The following is a 13,787-nucleotide window of genomic DNA, read 5'->3' on the forward strand; positions in this document are numbered from 1 at the left end:
TGGGATGAGAGTGATGAGAAGATATAGTAACTGTTCAAGGACGGTTCACATGGTCACAATACCTGAATCCAATGGAGTACCAATAATTAACATGACACCTTGATATCACTATGGATCGAAAAGATTTGCAGTGCCATCCTTTGGGTGTAAAATGTGCTCCAGAATTTAGCTCCAGTCTCAAATCTTTACTAACCGTATACTTATAACACTACAATAACCATGAAACTAATAAAATGTAAATTATAAAAAATGCAACAGCTCATCCAAATGTATTACTTTGAGGCAGAACAATAATTGGTTTGTTCTCTTTTTTTTTTATTGCAGATGTGTATTTTTGTGCTAATACTGCTAACAGCAATTTGAAGAATCAGTCACCCTATTCCAGATCAATTAGCCACTGTATTTTAATTAAGTCAAAACACTAGTAATTTAATTTAAATACAATATAAAATGCTGCATGGCTAGTTAATAGCTAGCTAATAATCTGCAAATTAATAAACACGCCTTAAATCAGAATCACGACTGGGTATCATGCTTGATTTCTTTTGATTAGCCTATAATAAAAATTTAATCTTTGTTAAATCTGCTAGGGAAACTGTCTGAAGCAGCACCAGCAGACATAGCAGACATTTTTTAATAAGTCAATCGTAGGATTTTTGCTACCTACTAATTATTTGTACATGTCATAGTGCATTTTTATGTCCCCGGCTGTCTGACAATCTGTATGTTAAGCATTAAAGTTACACACAGATATATGGACACAATCTTGGTGGGTTTTATCATAGTCATGAACCCATCTGCCCTTTCTGTCTGTCTACCTGTCTGCCTCGCTCTTCTGGTTCAGGGCCTGTCATAACCGCTCTTCAACAGGCCCCCAGTGTCGGGATTAATCTCCCTGGTTGACTGCTGATCTGAAGGTGGAACGGCCACCATCCACCAACAGCGAAACTAATTTAACTGTGTCACTGCTTGACACTCCCGCCCACCATCCCCACTAACCCCAGACATGCACACACATTACAAAATATCTTCATCTGTCTCTGTCTCATCTACATGGTAGAGGGCAGGAGGGTGGGTGACTAGTCCGAAGGAGAAAGGTCAGAGCACTGAAGGAGTTCATCATTCTGAGGTGTCAGCACTGCTCTTTAGGAAAGCAGATGAAGGGGAGATGAGGGAGGAGAGCATGGGAGGCAGGGAGAAACAGAGAAAGAGGTTAAGGGGGGGTCTGTTTAACGTTTGTGTGGTTATTGGTTATCAGCCAAAGGTTTGTCATGGCCCAGAGACTTGGCTGGCAGCCACTGAGTGCAAATCACTCATGGTTTGCATTTAATAATCATGTCTTTTCTTTGATTGTAGCCTAATTATGACAAAAGTGCACACACTCTCACATCTTACCAGCTATGAGAAGTCATTTGGTGGTTAAAACAGACCAGGGGGTTTATAGAAGCAGCAGAAGCTGGTACTCAAACACACAGAAGCACACATTCAGCCATCCAGAAATGATCACACAATGCATCCTCTGCACTTGCTGGCGTCTGGCATGAGGTAAACAGCTTTCAATAGCATCAAACCCAGTGCAGTTTGTTTGGGACCATCTGTCCAGTCTATTGTGTTCCTCTGTTACGGCTCTTTGGAAGCCCATTGGAGAACAGCTGATGTTTGGGCTCTTACAAAGATCCCAGCCAGGCCCTCGGGATCCTGCTACACTGTGTACTGTCCATTTCTTTCCCTCCTATTTTGGCTGTGTTTTGCTTTATAAAGTAGCTTGCAGACTGACATGTAGCAATTTGCATGTTATAGCATCTCCGTTATCATTTCACCACCAACACAGGACAGGCTTTGGAAGGGATCCAAATGTGACACTTATTAGCTGTGGTTTTGGATGCAGTAGATATAGAAGCTATAGATACAAAGTTATGTAATTAAATAAACAAATAAAATGTAAGTGCTATCTATTACTCTGTCATTAGGAAAAAATATTCAATCAAAATTCAGATCATAATCCAAATGTTGGTGATGTAAAAGGGTTGAATCCAACTATATACTTTCAGCTATAAGGTGATAAACACTAACCGAGTTACAATTTAACAGTTTTTAATTCTCTGTCTGACAAAAAGAAAAGCCACTGAGACAGATGTCAGGGTAACACCATAGTTTGATTTCAAGAAGAACCCACGGCAGTTTGTAATCTGAATTTAAAAGTTATTTTTTATTGGTTGTCTTATATGCGTTTGTACAACTACAAACCAACCCACTGTATACTGCATGACCAACCAGAGATCAGACGATCACTCCAACATGAATAACCATCTTTTTGAATGGCAATATTGTCAGGAAACTAACTGATTCTACAATATTTAACTGCTAAATCACAAAATTGGCTCTAACATTACATCAAGGTGTAAAACTTAATTTCCAGCTGTGAAAATCATGTCAAGACTGAAATGCTCAAACCCTACAGGGCAGCGTTATCACTATTAGTATATAAATATAGTTTATTCTTATCCACATTGTTAGAGCAACCTCTATATTTGTGCATCCAGCAAGCTGAGTTGCTTTACATTTACCAATTATTATTTACTTATTAATTTTTTATTAGCTAGTAATTTCTAATCTACTACTAAGTGGTGTCATATCATCCCATCTGCAAGAATACCAGTATAAATTTTTGTGTGAAAAAATGGTCTCATGCTATCAGTGATATAGCAATGCAATTCATTTATGTTTCCTAGTACAAGCCCATACATGTCTAAGCCTCTTATCATGATTTAGTGCCTTAAAAGATATTTCAATAGTAAGGAAATGGTTTGGCAACTAGAGTCCACACCTCCAGCAAAGCGCTGCAAAATATGCAAGAAAAGTGTTCCTGCTAAAGTTGGAAATGCAACAAACACTTGAAGCAAAAATACACTGTTGACTACAGCCAAGGTATGAAGTCATGCAATGAGAAGATATTAATAGCAGTTGTACTGCCCACAAGTTACTGTAGTTGCTACCATACGATACGCAAAATAAATGATGGTAGAAATTATTGATGGTAATGGCATGATACCAACCCAAACGGTGGAAAAGCAGGACTTTAAGCAAAATTTTAAGAAGCTCGGCCCAAGACACATCCTCCCAGGTATAAATCTGTTTTTTAACTTAAGTGTTAAGCAGATGTCTTCTTTTTAATTAAACAAGAAAACCAAGGAAATGGTATGACTAGATATATATAAAATGCTGTTAATGCTGTCATCCAACAAGCTGCACTCCCTGGTAAAATCTTCATTTTTTATTTATCACTATCCCAAAAAACATAAGTATTGTGACATAATCTTGAGGCTATGTCACCCACCCCTAACTATTCACTTACCTCTCAAATGTAACCTAACATTGCTGGTGATTATATAAATATAAAGATTCAACCAGGATAACACAATTATGTAAGACGGTTGCTAAACTACAATTATTATTATTACCAAGTTGCATTAAAGGTATTGTAAAAATAAATAAATAAATAAATAAATTACATTCCAAAAGACAGCTGTGAACCAGGGCCAGGTACAGGAAGTTTTCACTCCTTTCCACCCAGTATGCCCCTGGCCTTTCCAACTTTCAGTCAATTGCTGAAAAAAGCCAGATGCAGGCAGGATAATCACCATCTAATAAGAGGTTATATTGAAAGCAGGCTGTCGGTTACATATAACAAGCTTGGAAGATGAGTGCACACACATACACAAATATACACGGGCAGAAGAATGCATACGGACACATAGAGTTGGGGCAGGTGTAATTATGGTGTACAATGACAAAGTTCAGAAAGAAGCAATCACACACACTCTGTACATATATGGACAAGCATGTCCATATAACAAAAGTAATAGTTTTGGTAGTTCAAAGTACAGTTGGCATATATTAAAAAGAATTAGCCTTGGTTCATGGTTCCTAAACTAAAGTTACCTTCACCAGTTAATACTGGCTTCACAAGGGATATTTTCCAGAAACGAAATAGAGAGGTCTGAAGGCTTTCAACCATTAGGATCAAGTCTTCATACGTGGACTTGGAACCAATTTTGGAGAAGCAGGAGAAATGCAACCTTTAGGGATCTGGCCAGTAAGCAAAAACAGGACAAACAACATACATACCTTGGTTTTCAGCCATTTCATCTATTGACATTTCTTAGGTTGTCCAAAAAGAAAAAAATGTGTCATTTGATAAATGTGTGGTACTATTATAACCCACGTGCTTGGAATTTTTTTAGTTGAGTGACTTATTACCATGTTGAACATAGAAGGCATGCATTTCTTCTTCTCTCCCAATTATAGTATGAGGAAGCTCTTTTGGAAAATAAAAAAGACAACCAAAAATCCCAAAAGCCTGCCAAATGACAGATGCTGTGTGGAATGTAAATAAAAAAAGACTGCAATGACTTGCAAGTCTCACAAATCCATATTTCATTAACAACAGGACACAGAAAACATATCAAATGTTTAACCCTTTAAGACCTACCATAGAACCAAGTCCGCCAGAGCTTATATTATATTTTTACATGCTGTAGTGCCATTTTTGGGAGCATTTCAAGTTGCTATACATCAATACAACCATTACAGCCTAAATTTTAATAATATGTCTGCATGCGATGGTTTTTGCTGATGGACGTAGGAAATGTTATGAACAGCTGATCGGATCGGCAAAGCCTGTTTCTGGAATATTATGTTTTTGTTGCTGCAAGTGCTTTTTATGCAGTTTTTACAAAGCTATATGTGGAAGGAAACTGTGACCTAGGGCAAGCTGATGGCATAAGATGTAAGTACAACTCCTCCAGTTTCATATGCAAAAAAAATTATTGCGCTAGCTCACGTGGTTGCAGTGCTACCGGGATTTAAAAATAGTTATACAAAACGGAGCGTGCCCACTCTGACAGGTTTTAAAGGGTTAAACTGATGCATTTTACAATTGAATGCAAAATGAATGAATGAATATCATGGCAGCAACATGTCTCAGAACAGTTGGAATAGGGACAAAAAAAGGCTGTAAAAGGAAATGGCACTAAAAGAAAGCTCAGGTTAATCAGGTTAACTGGCAACAGGTCAGTAACGTGACTAGTTATGAAAATAGTGTCTTAGACAGGTAAAGTCAATTCTGCAAAAAACACTGCATCTACAAATTGTGGAACAATCTCAGAAAAAATTAAGCTGGGAAGACTTTAAATATTTCATCTTCAGTAAATAACATCATCAAAAGATTCTAAGAATTTGAAGAAATCTGTGCGCAAAAGACAACGACAAAAATCCATGCTGTATGCCTGTGGTCGTCAGGTCCTCATCAAGCACTACGTTAAAAACAGGCATGACTCTGCCATGAAAATCACTGCATGGGCTCAGAAACACTTCCAGAAATCATTGACTGTGAGCAAAGTTTTCTGTGCCGCCCAGAAATGCAGGTTAAAGCTCTTTCGTGGAAAGAAGAAGTCATATACAGTATACTGCCAAAAGTATTTGCTCGTCTGCCTTGAGTGACATAATCCTTAGGTTTTAATATGACGTCAGCCCACCATTCAGCTCTTCTGGGAAGGCTTTTCACAGGTTCAGGTTGTTTATGGGAATTTTTGACCATTCTTCAAGAAGCACATTTGTGAGGTCAGACACTGATGTTGGATGAGAAGGCCTGGCTCGCAGTCCTCACTCAGTGTTCTATCAGGTTGAGGTCAAGGCTCTGGGCAGGCCAGTCAAGTTATTCCACACCAGACTCACTCATCCATGTCTATATGGACCTTGCTTTGTAAAGTGGTGCACAGTCATGTTGGAACAGAAGGGACTATCCCCAAAATCTTACTCCATAGTCCTCCCTCACCAAACTTTACAGTTAGCACAACGTAGTTTGAAAACTACCATGCAGCTGGTAACCACCAAACCCAGATGGGTTCATTGTATTGCCAGTGTGATTCCTCTCCAGAGAACACGTCTCCACTGTCTCTAGAGTCCAGTGGCAGCGTGCTTTACATCACTGCATGCAATGCTTTGCACTGTGCTTGGTGATGTAAGGCTCGGATGCATAAAGCTCTCTATGCACTGTTCTTGAGCTATTTTGAAGGTGGCGACCTCCGTCTCAGGCAGAGCAGGTCCCTCGTGTGCCCTGACCTCCGGTTTCGGGCTGAGCAGGCGAGTGAGCTGGTGGTGGAAGTGGAGGTTGGCACCACCATAGAAGAGGCATGACGAACCTGACCACGTTTCAACACTTTTCAGCATTTTCCTTTTAGTTCCCGTTGTTGTCTTAACACACACACGGACGCAGCTTTTCACTGGCATCCTGTACATGACAACAACAACAATTCAGGACCCAGTTCACTCCTTTCAGGGGAGGCATGATAAGCTGATTGAACTCAGGCGTATCAGCCTCCCCCGCAGCTGTTCCACGAACCACGCCACGGCACAGGCTGTCATCAAAGTAAAATTAACTTTATTTTTTCCGACATTTTCTCGGTTTAATATTTGAATGGTTTCTGTGTTCCATTGTGAGATTCACAAAAACAGATTTGCATTTTGTTTTTATCGAAACTGTACACACTGTCCCAACTTTTTCGGAGTTATAGTTCTATAATACCTTTTGTGAAAAAACCCGATGACCTTTAGAAGAGGAGAAACCCACCAGACAGGTGAGGGAACGCAGTTTCGAAGGGGATATAGTTAGACTAGGATAAGAAAGTTTCTGATGTTGACATGCAGGAAGAATAAGGCAGCTGCAGAATTAGAATAACTGATTACAAACTTCAGTTATTCCTTTCACAGTTGTTTCAAAAGAGCTGACTCTGCATCTTCAAAGTGCCAACTTTTCTGGTACATTTTCCCGTCCCAGTGAAGACTGGGCACAAATCTCAACCCAACTCTAAACACACAAATAAAACATGTGAGCCCTCCTTAGAAACATCTATAGTCATACTTCCATCCTTTCAAACATGAATGCACACAACAGAACCGTTCGTCCCGATGGACACATCTCTCGCGTGCTGTTACACAGCACACCCAGTGTCCTGCTCTTACACCATCAGCAGCATCAAAAGAAGAATCTATATCCTCCCTTCTGCCTTTTTTTTTCATTTGAGTGACTATGAGCAGCAGTAGCAGCAGCTGCAGCCTCTCTCCCTACTCGTGCTCAGCCAGGGTAAGGCAATAGGTTTAGCAGGCGAGGAGGCGAGGCAGATTTATGGCGGTGGATGTGACCTCTGGGGCCGTAACACGGTGATGGGTGAGTGGCTCTCAACGGTAAGCTACTGGCACTTGACAAAGTGCCCGAAGCAGAATGAATTTACTTCTCTTTTCCTCAATCATCAAGCAGCCACTGCCCTGACCCCCATCCTGAATGCTATAACAAGATCTCCCATCTCACAAGGGCCTGAAAAATTTACTGTCACATCTACTTTTCAATGAGCTCAAGTGAGCACTTCTTTCACCTTCAGCGGAGCAGGTGCCGGTGTAGAGGAGGGCTAACCTGTGTGTTTTATGTGGTGTGTGTGCGTGCGTATGTATGTGTGAGCGCGTGTGTGTCAGCGAAGCAAACAAACATGCATGAAGAAATTTGTGGATACACATGTTCACACATTTGCTCCCTCAATTCACCTCTAACTTATCCAAAGTTACTCTCTTGTGCATCTCAAACAATAGTATCTAAAAGTACCGAGTAACAAATAAAGAAAGAAACAAAGACACACAAGGATATACAAATCTTTAATGGCCGCACACACAAGAGAACTAGTATCCCTACACACACAAGCACAGAATAAGGTTGCCAGACAGGGACACAAAGGGCACTGCTATACGGGTGTCAGTAGACACCTCTACCATTTATATTAGAAGTCAATCTACCTTATCACATCTCTTATACACACACAAGCACACACCGCAGGCATTATGAAGAGTATGTGTTTGCCAGTTTTCATCAGCTTGATGGCAGTACAGTTGGACTTAATGACCCTGATATCTTTTTTATATGCAGTCGATAAATCTTGGTGCACACACTTAAATTTCACCTTTCTTGCACTATACTGTAGTCACTGAGGTGAAATCACAGAGAATGTGACAGCGCGAAAGGCAGACCAAAGCAAAGATTATAATAATAGTGCGGGTACGTCAGGAGCTTCATTACATCAGGTATAAATAACATGCATTGCTTTTTCGTTCTAATTTCATCTGGTTAACAGTCAAATTTATCAATAAATAAATAACCATACACACAAACATAGGACACGCAAAAGATGAAAATAAGAGCAGAAAAAAGGATTCACCCTACAAGGGTGCTAAAAAATATATAGGACAACTAAAGAGCAGGTGCAATGCACAGTGTCTTTGTATTTATACAAACTTTGCACAAACTTAATAGCACTAAATTTCAGTTATTAATGGGAACATTTTGAAGTCTCTGTAAAGGATAAAAATAGGGCAAATGGCTCTTATCAGTCGGTCTTTGCTGTAGACTTAATCTCAAACTGATGGTGACTTGACTACTGGAAAACACTGACACCGTTGGCCTTTGCTCCAAATCATTTTCATGTCCTTCTTTACAGATTTCATTTCCATTCAATGATGAATTCCCAAACAGAAGAGGTGACGTAAGGGCAGATTAAAGAGCAGAGCAGCTAGGTTCCAGTTCACAGCAGTGTAAGATTTAAATGGTTACAAATTGGTTTGAATGGCAAACCGTCGATGGATATGAACTGTTACCACACCAATCCATAAACAGTGTATTAGACCAAAAAAAAGGGTTATGCCTGTGGTTAATTTTAAAATGCAGTCTTTAAAATGTCATAACTAATTCAGTCACTTTTCTTTTATGGGCCCACTCTCACCCACTGGGATAATGTTATCATGATGAGCCAATAAAAATCAATGATTAAACATGTGTAATTTTCCAGAGACAATGCATTAAAATTTATTGTCTCTCTCTCCCTCTCTCTCTCTAGCGAGCCATTACATCAGCTCTGGAGCAGCAGACACTCTGCAGCTTACAACTGAAAATAAAGGACAGCATTAAAAGCTATTCGGTAAGCCACTGTAAAATTGATCAAGCTATAAAAGCTGCTACGTCCTTGCCTCCCTCTGCTGTCCAGCTGCTCCAAACCCAAAGATGGCAGCATGATTGTGGAGGAGAGAAGTTGGATAAAGGACCACAGAAAAGAAAGACACCAAAACTAAGACACAGAGATTTTTTTAAAGGTGAAGAAAGTTATAAAAGGAGATAAGATGTATGTAAAACAAATATATATATAGCATATATATATATATTATAGACCTATATATATATATATATTTATATATATATATATATATATGTGTATATATATATATATCTATATATATATCTATATATTTATATATAGATATATATATATGTATATGTGTATATATATATATATATATATATATATATATATATAGATAGATAGATAGATATATAGATATATAGATATATACACACACACATATACATGTATATAGGTCTATAATCTATAATAGATTATATGATGATGTGATTTATTTGCTGATTGAGTTAAACAGCATAACTGGCTAGTCGCTATGTTTAACACAGCCAGGCATACAGTACACTTCCCTACAGTTTTTACACATTCCCAGTCTTCTTTTTGTCGCTTTTTATTTGTTTTTGTGTAAAAGTTGAACCAAACAAAGAAACTGTAATGCACTAGGTCAGCACCTTTATTTAGCTGCCCTGAAAATTTGATCCTCTACAGTTCAAATTCAGCTGTTTTAAAAACTTTTCTTGTACTATGCATATTATTTATTTTTTCTATTTTAATTTGTCTAATGTATCTCTGCTTCACTTTTTCTTCCTGTCCCTTGTGCTGCTATAACCAGTGAATTTCCCCTGTGTGGGATTGAATAAAGTCTGTGTGTATGCCTCCTGTAGGTCATTAGAAAGAATGCAGGTTTAGGGCACACTAGCACTGGCATGTCATTGACTTAGTCCATGTCTAATATAATTAGTATGTAATTAGTACAGCAAGTATGTCAGCATATCTATCATGTGGCTACACTTGAAAATGATTTTACAGGGTTAGGTTTAGTCTGTTAAATGTTATTTTTGTGTGTCGCAACAATGACCAAGTTCACAAGATCACTGCAAAACTAGAAGTAAAGAAATAAAAGGATGAAGTGCAACTCTATATAGACACTTTCATGTCATCTTCTTGACTTTCCGATCCAAAACCATTTCACGGCACTGCAAAAGCAAGACATGCTCATACTACCAGCTAGTTAAGAAGAACATGGTCTAAAAATTGTGCAATGCTCAACAATAACCCCGGGGACTTGTCGTTTGAGAATCAGTATAAATGGTATGCTACATGGGCCTTTCTATTGTAGCTCTAAAATGAGAAGAAATGAGACAAAATTCCACTAGCTACGAGTGTTGCTGTTGGCTCAATCAGTGGCAGTGGCTCGGCAAACTGCGTTTTTCTTTTAACTTTCAATTCTCCTAAGCATCCGTGCTTCACAGCCCCTAGGGCTATTGCCTTTCTCAATCTGTCCCTGGAGAGGCAGGAGTTATGGTCCCTGTCGATTGAGGAGAAAGGGATGTTATTCCCCTGTCACCTCCTGGTCTCGCCGCCATCCTCCCTGCCCTGATCTACAGCCTAACCTCCCCACCCCCACCCCCTTACTGCCTTCCTCTCTCCCTTTTCCCCACTTTGCTTTGTCGTAAGCTAGCGGCTATGTCGTTGCCATCGGCGGTTTAGATTGGGATGATGGAAAAATGTTCTGAGGGAGGTGGCGAAGGAGCACGATGGAAGTAGTGGTAAATGCTTTAGCACTATGCTAAGATACTTTCAGAAAAGATTGGTTTGTGTGATGTGTAATGTGTGTAAACATACATTAAAATGTGCATGTAGAAAGAGAAAGTGTGGAAATCCATTCACCCATCGATTTTCTCAACTATGTTTGCAATTCAGGGACACAGCTGACTTTGGGTGAGAGGCAGAATATACCCTGGATAGGTCACTAACAGAATGGAAACATATAGCTTCTAATTTAGGTTGATTTTGCATGGAAGAAACTACTCCATATTGTGGCTCTGCTTTATGAAATGCACACTTACTGGAGCACAGTGTACCCTCTTTGCTGGGAGGGGGTAGAGGTAACCTACAAAACAGCCTGACCCAGGGGAGGTGACCTACGCCTGGCCAAATGCAGGACCTTGAATGACACCCTTGATAGTGGAGCAGTGACAGGGTTAAACATAAAGGGCATTTAGCTGACGATTAAATGTGGCGAGTGCTGACACTTTGTCACAGGAATCCCTGAAGATTTGGTTTCATGTTGGACAGCTGATTGCTACTGAATTAAATCAATCTAATATTTTTTTCAGGTGTCTCGGTTTGATTGATCTCATTTAGGTTTACTTGAACTATTATGCTCTTTGACATCATAAACTAAAATATAATATTACACATTTACACATCGTGGGATTGCTGAGAAGCCAAAGATGTGAAAATGCTTTTCAGGGGATTCAACAGCAAAAGAGTTACACGTGACTCATCGCTAACAACTAAAGCATCTGCATGCAGCAATCCTTCAAGACACAAAGACTTGGCTGTGTTGAAATTCGACTGGACAAGTTCGCATGGGTGTTTCAGTGTGCGCGATATGAGTTTAATTTGTGGTTTGGAAAAAGTTTCCAGCGAAACGTCTTTGTAGTTTAGCGTACTCGAAAGAGGCAATAAAACCCAACAAACTGCTGGCCCAGTGAACATCAGTGCAGCTGACACAAGACCAACAGAGGACTTCAAGAACTCAGACCCATTTCCATACTGACCAGTGTTCCTTTCTTGAATTATTATGCACCTTAAGCAAATCTTAGGTTTGTGAGGGTCTCTCTGGGTGAAGGAATAAATAAATAAGCAGATAAATAGATGAATAACCCAGAGGAATGGGAGCCCGTGCAGCTTGGCCATCCATCATATATCCTATTACCCCACACTCAGCGGCTCCTGCAGTATGTATAATGTAGTCAACCTCCATAAGCAGATACAAATTCAACTCTTTTCCTCCTCAATTTGTTATATCTGACAACGCCACAGCTTGTGCCGTGTTGTTTCTTTGAATTATGAATAGATTCTCTCCACCAGACTTTCGCCTGCGCATGATAGCGTGGAGCTGTTATGCAGAACAGCTGTGGAAAACAAATTCGTAAAGCTTGGAACGCTCGGTAGCGGTTGGGCGAATATGCATAAACAGTTGCGCTTAAAGCCACTTAAGAACAACCAAATGGGTTCAATATTTCATCTCGGGGTTTCTCTTATTGGGTGTGATAAATAACAAAATGTCAGGATGTAATACAAGTTCAGGAAATGCAGTTGTTTAAGTGTTTCAAATGGCCTAAGAATTTCCAAGAGATTTTTTACATAGAAAAGCGACACCACGGAAGCGGAGCAGGTCGCACTGAGGTGGAGCAGAGGAAAGATGAATGCCAGTTAACAAATCAGATGCAAGAGCATGAGTGAGAGAAACCGAGTTGGAGAGAGGAAGAGGAATGTAAATACATGGCAAACTGACCGCTGGCTGTTTGTTTGGGTATTTACACTGCGAGGCTACAATCAACTCCTCAAAGCTTTAGCCCACATGACAGGACACATTTCAGGGCCACACATGCTCTAAACATCCAAACCAACGAGCCAAGTCTCAGTTTGCACAAACACACGTGCACGCACAAGCACACACCAAACCCCAAAGACTTATGCAGTTATTCCTCTATCACTTCAAAATCTCTTCAAAACTGATACAAGGGAAATACAATTGAATTCATGCACAGAGAGAGAGGAAGGGAAGGTAACTTGTGAGGAAGTGATTTTTTTGGGGGAGACTTGGCTGAACTTTTGAGCCCTGTTTGGTTAAAGCAGATGTAGAATTAGCACACATCACTTTGCATCAGCGAGACGTTGAACACAAGCTGCCGTTCAGAGGCCAAATACCTCTCTGTCACAGAGACACATGCATGCACACCTCTCCTCCAGGATCTGTGATTTGGTTGTGGCAATTATCAATTTGATATCAATGGATTCTTCTTCTTCTTCTTCTTCCTGAAGTAGATTTGGTGTCCCCAAAGAAAAACTAAGTCAAAACAGAGCTAACACCAGACACACACTTGAGCTATTTAAGTTTGTCTTATAAGTGGAAAAATAAACAGTAATTACAAACGGCCTGTATGCAAGGTGCAAGGATATCATAACTTGACATTATGAAAAGCTGTAATCGCATTTCAATTCATTTTACGCAATCTGCAATCAAGGAAATCGTAATTCATTTTGACAGATTTACATATGCACATCTAACTAAAACAAAAGACGTGCAGAAATGAAAGGGTCAAACAGGTGTTCGTCACTAGCAGCTTAGATGTTGTTTAGTTGAGCTGTGTCAGATTTAACATTTGTAAATGTTAAATCAGCTTCCATATATTTAAACTGCTGTTCATAATGTAATGATACAGCTACTAATGTTACCATTGTTGTTTAACAACACGTGAATTAGGCTTTTATTTGTGAAATTATCATGACATTGGCAGTCATTGGCCTATAGACGTGGTCATGCAAATCCAGAAAGCGATCCTACAGCAATCACCCACGTGAAATTGAAACATGCTGTCATTCCACAAGGGAATATTTCAATTTTTTTGTGCATTTCTGGAGCAGGGGATCCTGTTGCATGTCAATGAACTGGGCTAAACATGCATGACAAGTGATGGTGTCCGGGTGGAGGGATGTAAGGGGGAGACAACCCTCTGGTAATGTCTGTGTGATCTG

General features: G+C 39.7%; 2 protein-coding genes across 2 annotated transcripts in view; one reads left to right on the top strand and one right to left on the bottom strand.

The window, feature by feature from the left end:
- Positions 1-13,787, top strand: part of camsap2a (calmodulin regulated spectrin-associated protein family, member 2a) — a 345,786-nt gene that overhangs the window by 200,948 nt on the left and 131,051 nt on the right. The window lies entirely within an intron of this gene.
- Positions 1-13,787, bottom strand: part of LOC146502480 (adhesion G protein-coupled receptor D2) — a 91,139-nt gene that overhangs the window by 22,052 nt on the left and 55,300 nt on the right. The window lies entirely within an intron of this gene.

Source organism: Neolamprologus multifasciatus, chromosome 15 (assembly GCF_963576455.1).
Source record: "Neolamprologus multifasciatus chromosome 15, fNeoMul1.2, whole genome shotgun sequence".
In the NCBI taxonomy this organism is placed as follows: domain Eukaryota; kingdom Metazoa; phylum Chordata; class Actinopteri; order Cichliformes; family Cichlidae; genus Neolamprologus; species Neolamprologus multifasciatus.